This window comes from Rhyacophila brunnea, unplaced genomic scaffold, assembly GCF_057557595.1.
Source record: "Rhyacophila brunnea isolate RB1 unplaced genomic scaffold, BYU_Rbru_1.0 scaffold_18, whole genome shotgun sequence".
NCBI classification, from domain to species: domain Eukaryota; kingdom Metazoa; phylum Arthropoda; class Insecta; order Trichoptera; family Rhyacophilidae; genus Rhyacophila; species Rhyacophila brunnea.
Genome location: NW_028232837.1, coordinates 23262922 through 23268427, shown reverse-complemented (window position 1 = coordinate 23268427; position 5506 = coordinate 23262922).

The following is a 5506-nucleotide window of genomic DNA, read 5'->3' as shown; positions in this document are numbered from 1 at the left end:
TATTCGTTTTATTTATATATGTATTTTCCCAGGTATATATCGTATTTTTTATGGATAATGGACAATAATTTCAATTTGTACAGGCACTGCCTGGGACCTGCATTACTGAAATTCAAAATATATATATATACTATCCAGAATCATCTTGTCCTCCAAGTTTGGTTGGTTTTTACCGTTTAAATCGCAATTGAAGAAGACAAATTTATATATTGAGGGTTAAGAAACGACACCTCGTAAGTGACGTTTTGTTTAAAATAAGTTTTTTGCATTATTGAATATATGTGTCGGCATCTACCGACGAAAGTTGAAAATTCTTAAAACAATATTTAGCTCCCAAAAACATTTGAAACTATATATCATATCTAGTATAAAATTAATGATAATTCGTAAATGCATCATTTTGTTTGCCACCAACCACTTGATACTACATACATTCACTGTAGATGACAAAAATATTGTTTTGTAATATCAAATATCGAGGGTATACTGACAGAATGCATTAACTCAATTTTTGCTGTTTTTCTGTTTTAAATGCCAAAATGTATACAATTTTACGCTCTACGTCCTGGTAAAACACACAAAGGCATAGGATATAATGGTGAGAAAATAGAAACATTATTAAATCATATTGTTATTTTTTTATTCTGATAGAAAGCACGATAATGACCTAATGCGTTCTGCGTATACACAATACAGGACTTGTAACATGTCGTATATTGTGTTTGCCATAAAGGTTAGTCTTTATAGTAGAAAAAAGGTTTTTAAATCAAAAAAAATCTACGTGGGAGAAAGACAATGCTTTCTGTCAGTATACCCTCGATATCAGTGGCGAAGGGTGGAGGTAGGCTGTTAAGATCCGCCATAAATAGTGTACATTAAACTTTTTCAGACATACATATTTGTTTTCATTGAAATAAGACTACAATTTACAGATAGTGTTGGTTAGATTTTAAAATTCAATTAAACCCTGAGAAACCAGGCCATAATAGATAATAGTCAAAAAATACATGTATATCTATAAAATATCTAAAATTATGCAATTAAATCATACATAACTTTGAGTATTTTATAGATAGAATAATATTTTTTATTTATTCTAGTTTGGTTTACGCAGGGCTTAATGAATTAAAAAAATGAACCAACAATATGTCTAATATGTAGTTTTAATCCAACGAAAACAAATAACTATGAATGAAAAAGTGTGCACAATTTTGTCGTATCGCCCAAATTAGACCAAATCTATTATGGTTTCGTTTAGGCAGGGTTTAATTGATTTTTAAAAACTAACTAACACCATCTGTAAATTGTAGTCTTAGTTCAATAAAAACCAATACATATGCCTAACAAAGTTTAGTGTGCACTATTTATAGCGAATCTTAACAGCCTACCTCCACCCTTCGCCACTGCTCGATATCATACACAGTGTGCAGGTGAGTTTTATTCTTGCTGTAAGGTTGTTATTTTGTCACATACGAGGTATCGTTTCTTAACCCTCTATTACTGAGGTTCCCAACCCCGTGCCTGCGGGCACCAAGGCGCCCGCGGAACGATTCGTATGTGCCCGCCACTATTCGACAGAGACAGAATTTTCACGCTGGCCTGACAAACGCAGAAAACCCGAAGTGAACGAACGCCACGAACTGAGCCGATGAACGCCGAAGCGCGTGACAGTAGTCACGTGCTCATACCGTCCCGATTGCTTCGGCGATCATCGGCTCAGTTCGGGTTTTCGGCGTGTACAAGGAGTGATGTGCAAATAGCATTCCCTGCCTGGAACCGCGTTGTTGTCATTGTGATTGCGTTTGCTGCCCCGTTCGGGTCGCGACAGTTAGCTAGGAGACATCTTCGTCTGACGAAACACGAATTAGGAGTTTTGATATTCCTTCTATATAGTTCTAAAATGAGTGGACCGAGTAAGACAACGAACCTATAATTTTAACACTGAATGGGAGGAATCATATTGTTTCTTTAATGTGAAAAATAAATGCGTCTGTTTGTTGTGTGGTAGTATTATTGCAGTGCCGAAAAAACATAATGTTGAACGAAACTTTCAGACAATTCATGCCACTTTTGATGTGAATTATCCACTTAAATCTGAAGTAAGAAAGAAAAAAATATGTCAACTAAAATCAAGTCTAACTGCACAACGGACTGTTTTCACTAGACATGTGGAAAATTCTAAAAAGGCCACCATTGCTTCTTTCAAAATTTCTCACATGCTCGCAAAAATGAAATAACCTTTCATTGATGGTGAGTTGTTTAAAAAAACTATTTTTGACTGGTGCCGATTGTTTGTTTGATGGATTTTCTAACAAACGTGAGATTGTCTCAGCAATACAAGACTTACAGTTGTCAAATAACACCGTCACAAGAAGAATACATGCAATTTCAACAGACATACAAACTCAGTTAAAGACTGCCTTAGAAATATGTGACTGGTTCTCGCTACAATTTGACGAGTCAACAGATATATCAGACACCGCACAGTTAGGGTGAGAATGGTATTTAGTAACTTCACAGTAAAAGAGGATATGTTGCAAATATTACCTATGAAAGTGAGATACCCGGGGTTCCAGCGGCTAGCCCATGTGTCCATCGAACCCTGGATTCACAAAAAAAAAGGAACGATATATTTATGTTTGTGGTTAAATAAAACACTAAGACTTTCTTGTGCGTAACTTGGTATTAGGTATATATTTTCATCTTGAGTTTGACAAGGTTATTTTGTAGTTTTTTACAGTTACAGTCGTCAGTCCGTATCGTTCTAAAACCGGACGCTCACTAACTTTTTTTTTTTTTTTAAACTTCGCGTACCCACGCCATTCTACAAAAAGGACTCTCGTGATTGGCCAAATTTTATCGCGTGATCCTTTCGATTTGACGAATCACGAGGACCACCTCGGCGCAGGCGCGCGGAGACTTCAACGTTGCCGGCAAAATTTATTAGATTTGAATAAGTACTTATATTTAGTCTTAAAATTATCGCTTTCATCCATCATCATTTATACTTTTTAAATTAAATTAAATGTATCTTAATTACACCTCCGCCCAATATGTGATTTTCACACACCGGACGAAGGCCTTTACTTATGAATAAAAAAATACTTACGTGGTTGAGCAAGGAATCAGATTAGATGTTTTACGAAGCCGTTTCTAGAGGTCAGGGTTACGTTTCGACTTGATAGCTACTAAATGATTATTTTACACCGGGAGAAGCCCGCCTGTAACAGGGGTGTATCAAAAGGACAGACAAGGGGGGGAGGATATTTATAATGCATTCAGAACATATGCCAAGTCAATAAATATGCCTTTGCACAAGCTGTCTGCGTAACAACCGATGGGGCACCAGCAATGGTAGGTAAAAACAAAGGATTTATTGCCCTCTGCAAGAAGGATGAATCGTTTTCAAACTTTATGTCCTACCACTGTATTATCCACCAGGAAACTCTGTGTTGTAAACTATTGCCATTTGAACACGTTATGAAAATAGTTACAAAAATAATCAATTCTATTCGAGCAGCTCCTTTGCAACACCGACTTTTCAAGGCCCTGTTAGAAGATACTGAAGATAAAAAAAACATGATCTTATTCTGCATACTGAAGTACGTTGGCTCAGTAAAGGAAAGGTTCTTACAAGATTTGTGAGTTTAATTGAAGAAATAAAAACATTTATAAACGACAAAAAGGAAAATTACGATGAACTAGCTGACTCTCGCTGGCTGATTGATTTGGGATTTCTCACAGACATGGAAAAATTGAATTCTTTAAATTTGGAGTTGCAGGGGAAAGACAAAAACATAGCTGAAATGATAAGCTCTGTAAAGTCATTTAAAGCTAAATTGGATTTGTTGATATCACATCTGCAGATCAATTAATTCTCTCGTGCATTTCCCACATATGAATAAAATGCTAGGTAACAATGAATTAAACGGGTCATTATTTATTAAGCATCTTCAAGTGTTAAAAAAACAATTTGAAGAGAGATTTTTGCAGTTTACAGATATCGAGCCAATTGTTTCCTTCTGTATCAATCCATTTACTTGCCAAATAAATGTAATGGAAATGGCCGCATGTATTGCAGATTTTGTTCAAGGTAAGACAGAAGAACTAGAGTTAGAAATTTTGGAGCTTAAGAATGATATTTTGCTTAAATCCTTAATATCAGAGGACTTTTGGAATACAGTGGACAGAGAAAAGTTCCCATTTCTGAAAAAAGCGGCATATAAAATTGAATCATTTTTCGGTTCGACATATTTATGCGAATCATTGTTTTCAAACATGAACGTAATAAAATCAAGATATACCTAGATCTCGACTCACCGATGAGCATCTTTATGATTGTTTGCTAACAGGGTTATCGTCATGCTCTCCTAATTATGAGGCACTGGCCAATGATATGCAATGCCAAAGATCACATTGACATATTGATATTCTATTTTTTTATAAAATGTTTTCTTTGTATTTGTGTTTTTTGTTTACTTTGTTTACGTTTTGTAAATACATTTCTCTGTGTGTATGCAATTTGAATAATAGTTTTATTATTTTGAAACATTTTTGTTTATTATTTATTAATAAATTATGAATATAAGAAAATAAATTATGGGAAAATGAGAAGTTATGGAAGGACTTTGTCGATTAAAAATAGGTGGTGCCCGCCACCCTACCGATATTTTAGAATGTGCTCTAGAGTACAAAAAGCTTGGGAACCCCTGCTCTATTATATAGTTTAAATTATTTTTCTTTCGATCATGTCCGATCCTAATAGGATCATATCGTCGCCCTCAAGGAAGAACTCACCAAATACAGTTTTTGCTCAAAATGAGTTATTTATACAGAAAATCTTGCAATTTTTAACTCTATCTTAGAAAAAATCACCAACATTCTATCTATAGGTTTTATGTTAACAATTACAAAAACAAAAAATTCACCAACTACATAGAAAAGATATTTGTGTTATGGAAAAAGACAGGAAAAAGGTTACATTTTTAATGTAATGTACATAAACATAAAAATAACCAATCAAACAAAAAAAACCGTTTCCTTCTATGTATTTTCGTTTTCTAATGAGAGCAATTTAAAATTTTCAAAAAGTTTAAAAGTCGATTATCTCAGGATTTTACTTTTGTTGGTTGGTGAGTTCTTCCTTGAGGGCGACGATATGGGCCTCCACAGAGTAGAGGTTTGTATTGACAGATTTTGTTTTTTACGAGAAATGGATGTCAGCCACTTGCTCAACCTATTAGGGCCATACCCTGACACACAAATTGAAAAAACAATATGTCTTGTACTTGCCAGACCCAGGATTCGAACCTGGGACCCACGGCGTTATAGTCCCAACGCGCCGCGCGGCCACCGTGAGCGATTATATTATATAAAACCCATGAAAACAAAGAATAAATGGAAAATTCCTTGCCTTGGAAAATGAATCTTTCAGGTAAGTATGAACTTTGTTTTACTGTGGGGGCATATTTTGATACAATTTAACAAAGTTTGCCTTCGTAAAATA